This window comes from Lissotriton vulgaris, chromosome 6 (assembly GCF_964263255.1).
Source record: "Lissotriton vulgaris chromosome 6, aLisVul1.2, whole genome shotgun sequence".
NCBI classification, from domain to species: domain Eukaryota; kingdom Metazoa; phylum Chordata; class Amphibia; order Caudata; family Salamandridae; genus Lissotriton; species Lissotriton vulgaris.
This window is the reverse complement of record NC_141694.1, coordinates 1,891,715,798-1,891,728,051: the sequence shown is the minus strand read 5'-3', so window position 1 is coordinate 1,891,728,051 and position 12,254 is coordinate 1,891,715,798. Positions and strand designations below refer to the sequence as shown.

The 12,254-nt window shown below is 46.7% G+C and overlaps 1 protein-coding gene across 2 annotated transcripts in view; it reads right to left on the bottom strand.

The window, feature by feature from the left end:
• LOC147709793 (uncharacterized) overlaps positions 1-11,959 on the bottom strand; it is a 39,398-nt gene extending 27,439 nt beyond the window's left edge. The window contains exon 1 of one of the 2 annotated variants that reach the window (XM_086928231.1): positions 11,863-11,959. The gene's annotated coding sequence lies outside the window, so the exon portion shown is untranslated. The remainder of the gene's footprint in view (positions 1-11,862) is intronic. The other variant, XM_086928232.1, reaches the window with a different exon arrangement.
• Between the last annotated feature and the right edge of the window lie 295 nt (positions 11,960-12,254).

Below are 12,254 nucleotides of genomic sequence, written 5' to 3'. Positions count from 1 at the left end.
CACTGATATAGAATCAAGGATGGTAGGGCTTGAATTGTGTCTAGAAATAAACAATCTGTTTAGACAAACCTGTTTAACTAATATGCCATTTTGCAAATGTTTGCGTATTTGCACTTCACTGGGACTACCTAACGGGGTTGTGTAAGGTATCAAATTAATCGTGGCTTTAGTTAACCAATGCGTGTTTGCTGTTGCATCTAAAAGTGATTATATCTGACCTGGAACAGCCTCCCTCTCCACCTCCAGCAAAGCCCTACACTGCCCCAGTTCAGTAGGGACCTCAAGACCTGGCTCTACAGATGACCTCAGCACCCTAGGCAGCCGCCCTCCCTCGCTCCCCCCTTCCACAGCGCCTTGAGACCCTCACTGGTGAGAAGTTGCGCTTCACAAACCCCTGATTGATTGATATCTTCTCAAATGTGTATCTTCGGAACTCTTCGGTGGATTTTGTTTCTCCAGGTCTCTAAAAAGTCATGAAATTATAATCTATATTTATTAAAAATATAATCTAGTTTTATAAATCCTTATCATCTTTCTTTCGTGTATCGTTCCTTTCTTATTTTCCTTACTGTGGGAGGTCATTCCAACTGGAGGGAGAGAGAGCCTGCTGACACTTGAGGATGAGGTGGCACAGACTCACACTCACATGAAGGATGCACTCAGTGAGCTTTGTCTCATCCCAGAAGATTACAGTTTGGTGCTATTAAATGCTTTACACATAGTTCCTTTGGTAAGCCTATCTGCTCGCAGCCACAGCTACCCAGGGTTGGACATGAGGTTAAGCAAACAAATCTGACTGGATCCAAGATGGCATTTGTGAGTGAACTGCACGATAAGGCGACACAGTCACATCAAATAGTACTCCCAAAACCTCACATTGGTGGCAACGGTGGGATCCAGTACTGATATATAGCTGTACCTTACAAGTAATAAGTCAGGGACCACTGAAAGAAGATTTCCAGGTCGACATTGAGAAAAAGAGTTTTCTGAGACTGCCAAGTTTTGTTACAAGGAAGCTGCTTTTCAAGAAGAAAAGTTTCAAAGTTTGCAAAACGTTTTTCCCAAAAGTCTTCAAAGATGGAGAACCAGGAAGTTGATTTGGGCACCTTGCCCACATTGAGGATCAATGAGCTAAGAGCACTATCAAAGGAGAGGAACAATTTTCCAAGTCTTTCTGTCAAAAAGGAGGAGCTAGAGAAAGCCTTGAGAGCCTGGGAGAAGCCAGAAATAAACCAGGCTTAACTGGAGGAAATCATCGCCGCTGAGAGTCGGGAAGAGGAAGAGTACGGTGTCCATTCTGTCCCAGAGGCGGACCCTGAGCATTTAGTTTTCTCAGTGAGATCAAGAAACGTTTGTAAAGGACACTACGGACATTTTAAACATTATTCAAGAGATTGATTTGGATCCGAATCCTGATTTACTCATGACTCTAGACATTGAGGCCTTGTAAACAATCATTCCTCAGAAGGTATCCCTTAAGAGTTTATAGACTTTACTAAACAAGGTACCGGTGGACTCCATCACACCAGTAGACTTTGTGCTTGATAGTGCACATATGGCCCTTACCCAAAACGACTCTCAATTTGAGGAACAATTCTACCTACAGACACACGGCAGCACCATCACCTTAAGCACAGCATTTCTCTGTGTACACCATTTTGAAACCATATATATCCTTAACAGTGACAACACTTTCAATACTAACATAGAAATCCGGAAACAATAGATCAATTACATTTTTGTCATCTGGAAGGGGAATAAAGCAGAAGCCACAGAATTCGCCAAATGGATTAACTCAAGAGATGAATTCCTAAGATTCACTACAACACTGGACAAGAAGTCTAGATCTTTCCTTAGTTTCAGCATGCATGCCAAAGACACCGGCCTAAAAACTGAGGTGTATTATAAACCAACAGACTGCAACAACCTTCTATGGTATGAACGTTTCCACCTCAAATCACTGAGGAATAACTTAAAGGAGGAACTGCAATTAAAAGAATGACTATGAACAGCATGCAAGGGTATTGACCAACAAACTAGAGGCAAAAATGATGCCAGACAGTCTCTCCTACAAACCTTTGAGAAACCAAAAAATGAACGCTTCATTTGTATCACCATGTATGGCACACATTACAAACACATGAAAAAAATAATTAATATGCCCTGGATCATCCTCTACTTCTGCAAACAAGACCAAAACCTTCCAAAATCAGAAAAAAACACCATACTGCCTATATGGAATCCGCCCCAAGTTTTGGGACATTACCAGTGTGGCCATTGCAACATCTGCCCCCTCACTAAGCAGGCAAAAGACTTAGATCTAGGAGTAAGAACACCCCGGACACTGAAGCTACATACTAATTGCAGTTCGATGAATGTAGTCTACACGCTGGTCTGCCCTTGTAGATTCAGGTATGTCGGCATGACGACAAGGAAGATTCATATCCAAATCAATGAGCACAGAAGCACCTTCAGGTGCGAAAAAAAGCAACCATGAAACTAAAGCATCACTTTGTTGAAATGAGACACTTCGAAAATTACTTCTAATGGACTGTGGTTGATAAATTATCGGCCCATACGCCAGAAAAAACACTTTTGTTTTGAACTACGCTGGATCTATCGGGTCAGGAGTTCTGAGAAGGGCCTGAATGATGGTCACACATAGAGGGCCATACAACTGAATGATATACAAAAAGAACCTGGGACATCGAGTCTCCTACCGGGTTCAGAATCCCCCCCCCCCCATTTAGCTACAAAACCACACATTGAACCCAGATAGTGTGCATGTATAACCCACCCTGCCCACAGCACCCACTGCACATGGCAGCACGAATAACCATAAACTACAGATGTAAAGTACACTAATTGAGTGGATCCTCACACTTTATCAAACATATTATGGGACACACATCTCAAAATTACACAGAAATAATAAGTTGGACATTACATCACTAGTGAGACTCATCGAAATATAAAACTCAATTTACCACAGACTGCCCCAAATAATGATCATCATTGGGTGGGGGGCGGCTGCTTGAGCAATGAGTCCGAAGTTAACAACAATACAAGACACAATCCTATTCTAGAAATGCACACACAACATATGACAAATGTCTCCAAATATAGGCTAATTGCGATATTCGATAAGTGGACTATCAGAAGCGCGGCTGAATGACTAGGAAGACTACAACTCCCATGAGCCAAGGGTGCAACATATGCCCTGACTACACGCTTCCACGTCATTGAGTAATGATGAGATCCCACTCACCGCATTCGCTCCATTAAAAAAACAGGCAGTGCGAACACAAACTTTTCCGCAGCAGGTATGCGGAGAACATTCAGAGTTAAAGGCAGGCACGACCACCTTGATGAAGTAAATGATCTCTTAATTAATTGATATCATAAGCAGTACATTAATATCGCCCAATCACGAAGCCATGCTGAATACACTCTACATAGTTTAATGTTAGCGTATTCTTTGCCATAATACCAATGGCTATAATATAACTAACAGCTCTCTCTCATACAACACAAATAGCTGTATGTATGCGTCGCTCAAGATAACTGCATTCCTTTATCTTGTGTAAAGTCTGTGACTGTAGGGCGGTGCCTACCCGATTGGCTCACATGACTATTTATTTATTGTTAGATGTTGAGACTGAGATAATAGGGATGCTATTTAATGGTAGAAGGAATTTTCTAAACCAGTAATAAAAATAAAAATAAAATATTATTGAATGACAATTATATGTGGTCATATTGTTTTCCAACAGTGTCTCCATCTGTATCTTAACTTCACTATAGGGTTCCCTCCAAGAGGCAACTTGCATTAGGTGAGAGCCTTTGTCTTCATTTTCACCCATGGTATGAATGGGTCACCAGGCAGGGATGCATTTAGTTATACAACAAGTATATCCACCGGTCTCAATTAGGTGATTAGAACATGAAAACAACTAGAACAAAATAGAACATGCACCAGATTCCTGTACCAAGGCCACTACCATAGAAAGCACTATACACAAGGACGGATTCCCATCACTCGCCAATGGTGACATGCTTCATCATCTGGGTCCCCTCTCAATGTCACACTGGTGACACTAAGGGCTACAACCCTGTCATTAAGAAAGGGGAGCCCGAGGATGGTTTTTAAAGAATTATCAATGAAACACTACAACTCCTAATAAGACCTTCAGATGTGAGTGGTTAAATTGTGTGGGAAAAGATGCAGTGCATTGCAATACAGTGATAAGTAAGGGTTAAAGTGAGTTTTAAAATTGACCTAAAATTGACCTATGAGAGAACCAACCATTTATTAATATCTCTCACAGCACAGACTAAAAACAGTGCAAACGACTGTTCATAACAAATGACAAATGACTGTCTGTTGTTCGAAAAAAGGTCTTTAAATTGCCTCAGACCCTATTCAAACTGTAGTGTTTTCTGGATCATTGCTCCAAATTCAGTAGGGATTTATCTAAGAACTCCCACAGAGAGTTGAGCCCGCAATGGTGCTATCCACCTACAATGGTGCGGATAAACGCCCATGACGAATCATGCCACAGTAAGTTGAGGATGAGATATCCATTCCAAAATCTTTTTTCAATTTGTTCAACAAAACGACCACCACTGGAGACCAGGTTGCATGCATGTGTTTAGTATCAAGAAACAACTCCCTGTCTGGGAGCGAATGGAGCTCCGGAGTGGTGAGGAGACCCAGAAAACTAAAGGCTGAGCTTAGCCTTTTGAAGATCTGGGAGAGGAAGCTGGCCCTGGAGGAGAAGAGGGCCACGCTGGGGATCAAATCCCAAGGACAAGGTAGCAGCAGTAAATAGGCAGAGGTAACTGCAGAGGGGGCCTATGACCCCAGGCAGCCCAAGTGAATTGTGCCTAAATATGGAGGGGGGGGGGGTTGACATTGATAAGTGGCTGCCATCCTATGAGAGAGCTCTTAGGATGAGATGGGTGGGTGCACAACATCGGGGGTCCTTACTGTGGGAGCTCATTCAAAGAGAGGCTGCTGACACTTGAGATTGAGGTGGCAGAGACTAACACTCGCATGAAGGATGCACGCATGGAGTTCTTTCTCACACCCCGACAAAAATGTACGGGCCATAAAAGGGAGCAACACGGACATGTTCGCCCAAAGCAAGGTGGCTTTAAAGAGGGTCACTCTACAATCGACCAATGTTTCGCCCTCTGGTCCATTGCACAGAAGTCAGTCAAGCAGAGAGAAAGGTTGTTTTGCTGTTTCATCGACTTCCGTTCAGCCTTTGATCTGTTCGACCAGAACCGCCTATGGGAAACTACGACAAAATATGAAATTCCAAAGGAAATTTTGATCCTAATACTGGAGCTACATAAGCATCACTGTGCCCATGTTATTATGGACACAAACGGGACATTAACACACAGAACAGCAATCAAAAATGGACTAATTCACGGCTGTGCACTGGCCCCTTTGCTCGTCTCCATCTCTGTAGCAGACATCCCCATGGCAGGGGTTTGAGGCACTAGCCCTAGAATGAACGGTAAACACACATCATGTCTTCTCTATCCATACAATCGTGTAATCTTAGATCAGACAGAGGTACGACTGCAGTGAAAGTTGGATGCGTTCAGGGATTACAGTAACCACAAACAGCTAACATTTAAAATGGACAAAACTATGGTGCTGTGTTTTGGTAAAAAAAGTAGACAAGTTTAGCTGGCACCTGGGAACCAAAAACTGGAAATTGTTAATGATTATAAATATCTAGGAGTTTGGTTTGAAAGCTCCCTGAACTAGCAAACTCACTTGGAGGCTTTAACCCCTTTGCTGCAGCGGCTATTCCGCCGCAGAGCTAGTGGGGAGGGGGGGCCGCGCGGCGCTCCCGAACTCGTGACGGAACCGCTCCGTCACAAGCCTCGGGCGCTGTGCTTGTGACGGAGCGGTTCCGTCACGGCCACGCCCGCTCAATAGGATGCGCTGCGCAGGCACGAAATCAGCGCCGCGCAGGCAGGCCGTGACGGAACCGTTCCGTCACCAGCACAGCGCGACCGAGGCTGGTGACGGAGCGCTTCCGTCACCAGCGCCAAAGGGGTTAAAGGCGAGGGCCCTTGCTTCAGTGAGCAGCTTGAGAAAAGTCAACCGGGAATATGGGGATATGTCGCATGGACCAGCCTTGAAAGCTTTCTTGGCAAGGAAACCGCCACAGCTGCGAAATGGAGCAGAATTACTCTGCATTAGTGCTAAGAGTGGGTGGGACGCCGCGGAAGGGAAATGTACTAAGATCCTTATGTCTTTAGCAGGGTCCTCCATGATACCAACCATCAGATCAGAAGCGGGTTTGACCTCTTGGGATATATTGGCCCAAGTGGCTCTGATAAGATGCTGGAAAAGACTGGGCAAGGGAGAGGAACAGAAACGTTACCATTCGTGTACAATCGAGATCCAGCAAAGTCAATTTAAATGGGACAAAGAGGCAGAAAGAGTCTGAAGTCAGCCTGTAGGGATATTAAGGTAGGGATATGTCTTTAGACCTTGCAAGTAGAAGTCTCTAAGGGCAAGTTGAGATTATTAAGGAATGAGATATCTTAGGAAAAAGACTGTGTCACCTGCCATCTCACTGGACTGTCTATTGAGCCCAAAACCTTGAAATGTCGGCAAGGGCAGATGTGGAGAGAAGGACTCGGGCAGCAATGCTGGGTCTCCCCGAGTGGGTTTGTGTCTCCACTAGAGCACCAAAGGCCTTAAGGGAAAGGCAAGGGAGTGTGGATCCGGAAGCAGTGGACCCTGTCCCGGGTACCAAGAGGAAGGGCAGGAAGCATGGCAAGGCTTCTGCAAAACATCTACAGAGCCAGAAGCAGCCTAGTCCTCAGAGGAAGAGCCTGGTCTGTGAGAAGGGTGCTGCCTTGAGAGATACATCTGACCGGGCAGAACTCCAAGGAGCAGGTGGTCCCTTCAGAGAGGACCCGAGCCAGGGACAGAAGACTTGTCCCACTCTTGAAGGGCTGAGACAGGTGGCTGTCAAACAGAAGGATGGAGAGGCCAGTGCCACCCATAAAGTATACTGGGGGAAGGAACACTGCAGAGTGCGGCAAGGACCCAACCCCGCGACAACCAGGAGAGTGGTGGTCCCCCCAATAGTACAGAGAGTTCTTCCTTAACCTGGCCCATGACATCCCCATAGCTGGACATTTGGGACAGACCAAAGCATGGAACAGGTTGGCCAAACATTTTATTGGCCTCAAATGGCAGCTGAGGGACATCAATGCTTTTCACAGAGATGTGACAATGACGGATTTAAATTGGTTTGGCTCTAGATGAAGGAAGTTGTTAGCACAGATTTTGCTGGCGTTACAGCCAGTGCTTAATTTGAGCCTGTGGTTTCCGGTGCTCAGCATCTGCACTTAATTGTCAACACAGGCGCTTATGACAATCGCCCACATGGTGGTGCTGTTTGCCTAGTTTAGAGATGAACAAAACAACAATCATTGATTAGTTCTATATGCTTTAAATTAATTAATATCTGTCGCCAAAGCCATTTCTATATCTTGGGGAGCCTGGTATGGACAAAGTTGTGGGACTTGTAGGAGTAAGATGGTTAGTAGTTGATTGGCAGCACTGGCAGGGCAATTGATGGTGCAAGCTGCAGTGGTATCCTGACCAGGGCCCGCATGTTTTTTTTTTTTACAACTTAAGCACCGTTCACTGCGCAATGGCACTTTCACAGACGTGTGGGAGCGGCCCCTGCTCTGCTGTTCATGTTGTATATTTACTCCATCCACGTGGCAGCTATAAAACTTCAGAGGACACATTTCCAGGTAAATTTGGTTCAAAATGAACAAGCGCCCTTGGAAGACAGCGCCTGACCTTTGATCTGGTCTAGGAATGCAGCAAATGTGGCGAGCACACCACGACGATGCATTCCCAGGGCCACTTTCTGACACTCCCAAAGATGTCTGTAGCAGCTGTGTGGGAGGCTGTGACTGCAAATCGAAAGACTGACAGCTGGACCCCCCCACCCCCAGGCCCTCCCCCACCTCAGTGCCTGGATCCCATCCAGAGGCAAACATTACACTCACACCACATTTGATCTCTTCCTCCCCACCCACAATACCCTTGTGTCACATGGACAAATCCACAACCGAAGACAACAAATACGGGCACATGCATCAATATTGCATTTTGCGATTCCTTAATTGCGAAAAATAAGGAATCACAATTAAGGAATTGCAAAATGCAATGCATCAAAAAATCTCTAAAAAAATAGCGATTTCTTAAAATTCCTTAATCGCGATTCTGTAATTGAGAATCGCAATTAAGAAATACCACCCGATTCATTTCTATGGGCCTAGAGGCCCATAGGAATGAATGGGAATGACATTCTTAATTTGCGATTCACCATTAGAAATTCGCAAATTAAGAATGCAATTTCAAGGGTGCAGGGGTGTCCAAAGGACACCCTGTTGCACCCCTGAAATCGGCCCATAAGTACATTTTGCACACACACATGCCCCAAGGGCATGTGTGTTAGTGAAATGAAACTTTGAAAAATGCACTTTAGTGCATTTTTCAAACTTTTCGCAAATTACCATGAAGGTCAACTTCATTGTAATTTGCACCCCTTATTTGCGAATTCGCAATTTTTTTAATTTTGATGCATTGCATTTAAGGAATCTCAATTTGAGATTCCTTAAATGCAATCGCAGTTTAAGAAATCGCAATTTAAGAAATCGCAATTTTGCGATTTCTTAAATTGCGAAATTGACAAAAATGTTATTGCATCCCAAAAATGGGAATTGCATTCGCAAACGGCCAAATTTTGCGATTTGCACCGTTTGCGAATGCAATTTCCTTTGATGCATGTGCCCGATAGTTGCTAAACGTGTGTTGAAAACAAGGATGAGAGGCTGAGACAGCTCTGCTGGGGTCAAAGGCTAAGGGTCTGATCACAAGTTCCCCTTTTAGGTGCAATATTTATTGCACCTGCTAAAATCAGGACCCCAAGTGTATGTAGAGATGACAGATAAAGATGGAACATATAAAGGGAGAGGTGGAGGGAACGGAGAGAAAGAGGAGGTGCGAGGGGGAGAGGGAAGAGACGGGGCAGAGGGGAGAGAGAGAGAAGGAGACAGAGGGGAGAGAGGAAGGCAGCAGGAAGGGGCAACAGAACAGCTGTCAGGGGCAGCTGCTTTTTCAAGACAGAGGAGCCTCACCCCACTGACATAAATGCCCCTATTCCCCAGAGATGAAAAATAAAATAATAATAAAGTTAATATATGACCATTTTATTTTTCAATAACCCCGTCTCAATCCAGGGGTCAGGATTGGGGCGGGCCGCGGCTGACTGGCAGCAGCAGAAAGCAGTTATATGAGCAGGGCACTTAAGCTTAAAGTGCACGTCTCTTTGACCAGCTGTCTTGTGATGGCCAGCCAGACATGCGCACTTTAAACCTCTCAAGGCGATGGTTCAGCCCACACCATCGAATTCTGGCGCTGCTCTCATGCTGATTAGTAGCATGAAAGCAGCGCCAGGATTGGTTGGGGGAGTTGGCTGGGGCCCCTGCTGGAGGAGAGGACACCAGAGCAACGACATGCAGCAAGGTAAGTGAGTTTTATTTTTATGTTTTAAATGTATTTTGTGAATGTGCACTGAATCATGGACATGCTGGTGGGGCGGAGCCGGAGCCGGGCGGTCGTGATCCATCTCGGCTCCTGGCTTCAGCGCTGCTTGGGAGCTTGGTTTGGCGGTTCCCCAGTGGCCCGGGGGCTGTTTTCGGCACGCCTCGGAAGCGGAAGGTGCAGGGCACCTGCGGGGCTGCTCCGATCGCCCCTGGTGCCGTTGAAGCGGCTGGATCTGCGAGGAGACGCGAAGAGAGGACGGCCGCGGGCAATATGGCGGCCGGAGCCCTGATGAGAGCGCCGATGACTTCAACCTTCAGGGGGAGGTACGCTTGACGGGGCGAAATTTGAGGGACACAGGGGCTGCCTCTAGTTGAGGATCGTCTCGGGGGGCCTCTGTAGCGGCAAGACACCGGGGGCGGCCCCCGTCACAATCTGCTTTCCCACGCCTGCCTGACCTCAAAATGGCGACCGGGTGTGACATGCAACTATCGGTCAGCGCCTCTACTTGACCATCTGGCCCCAGCGCTTACTGCCTCTCCCATAGGTGACCCCGCAAGCTCTCTCTGTGTCTCATACCTGCGAGGGTGAGCCCTCTTCAAGGATCCTTGGCGGTGACCCTCGCCTGCATCTACCTCTGCATCTACGATCTACCGGACATTTGCAGTGCCTTATTGTGAGGTGCCCACCAGACGACAACAACCCGGGAGGTAGGGTCGTTGGCTGCTCGCTGATTACTAGCGGAGCCTCCCGCTAACATATCTGGGCGGGGGGAGCACAACTGGCCCCTAGTGCTGCGGTGGCTCCCCCATGCACCACCCTCCTTGCAACTTGCCTGGACCTAAGATGGCGGCCGCCAGTGACCGCAGAGCGAAGATAGGCACCACGCGGTGCCTGCTCTTAACCTGCCTGGGCAGCGCCCCATGGCCAACGCGTGACCGCACCAACACCTTCACCACCTTGCGCACTCTCACGCCCACCGAGCCGGATGACCGCTGGCTCTCCAAGACAGCGACACGCCTGCAGCTGGCCTCCAACTTCATCTCCCACCTGGGCTCCCACCTTCTCTCCTGGACTTCCACCTTCTCTCCAGGACTTCTTGACCTTTGTTCTGTCCTGACCAACACCTTGCTGCTGTTTTCGGACAGTTTTCTCTGGACTCTAGCCCTCCTCCCACTTCCTCGTCCTTAACCCTTTTCCCCGTGGATGATCCTCAAATGTTTTTTCCCTTTTCTGCTTCCCCTTCTCTCCATACACTTGCATTCCTCCCACCCTCCCTTTGTGCTGTGACTGCATCCACACTTATGGAACTCTGCTCTTTGACTTATTGTAATAACTCTAATCAATGGTATTTGCTTTACACCTTGCACCATAGACCATTCCTATGTGACTCTTAAGAGTATACCCAGTCATATCTCCTCCCTATGTATATAGAGATAACTCTAATCACTAGTATATGTAGACCTTTGTACTCTCTACCATTCCTATGTGACTCTTAGAGTATATCCATTCCTATCCCTTCCCTATGTATATAGAGATAACTCTAATGACTAGTCTCCTATGTGACTGTTAGAGTATATCCATGTGTATCCCTTTCCCCTGTATATAGAGATAACTCTAAACACTAGTTTATGCAGGAGTCCACTGTGCTCTCTACCTTTCCTATGTGACTCTTAGAGTATATCCATGTGTATCCCCTCCCTAAGTAGATAGAGATATCACTAGTATATGCCTAGAGTTCATCCATTTGTATCTCCTCCTTGTGTGACTCTATCTCTTGTACATTTGCAATTTTTTTTTTTTTTTGGCCGCTTGCAACCTTCAGTCCTTATGTTTGAAACTGGTTCTTATGTAAAGCGCTCTGACACCTTCGGGTAAAGTTCGCGCTATATAAAATCGCATAAATAAATAAAAATAAAAATAAAATGCATTACATTGCCGTTTTATAGTTATGATGACGTAATGCATGTCAGCAATTTTGCTGCTGTAATATTGCGTGCATGCGCCCACCACCGGTGTGCCCCCCCACCCTCCCCGAACGGCCCGGAGCGCTTTACATGAGCGCCAGCTCCATTGCACAAGGAGAGGTTCATGTTTTGCTGCAGGCACGGGAAGGGAAGGGGAAGAGATTTGCCAAGAACGAACAGACGCCGAGACTCGAACCTGGTCTCCCAGCTCCAGAGTCAGAAGCTCAGGCCCTTACGCCACATGAGAAGGGAACAAACCAGTCAGTAACTCCCTCCCTGCCGACACCTCACCTGCAGCAGATCACACGGCGCGCTGTTGTCACGCCTGTCTGTGTCTGGCATCCAGGGCTGCTGTGGTCCCACCCCTGCCATTACTAGTGACGTCAGAGGGGGGTGGGGAGCCCCAAACCCCCCTCCAATCATCTCCACCGGGGCCGATGATGAGAGATTGAAGGACCGAGGGATAAGGGGCGGAGCCTGTAAGAAAAGCTTGTCTTTATTGAAAGCTCTATTCAGGAATAGGCGTTCAGATGTCTTTCATATACATACATTGTATACATTGAGGCAGATCTTCAAACATTCCCCCTGAGACTCTGAAGGGGGTGGATGGGAACAGAGACAAGAACAGATGAAAACAGCCCCAGAGAGCGCTCCCGAGGCGGATATTTGACCCTCTCACAGCC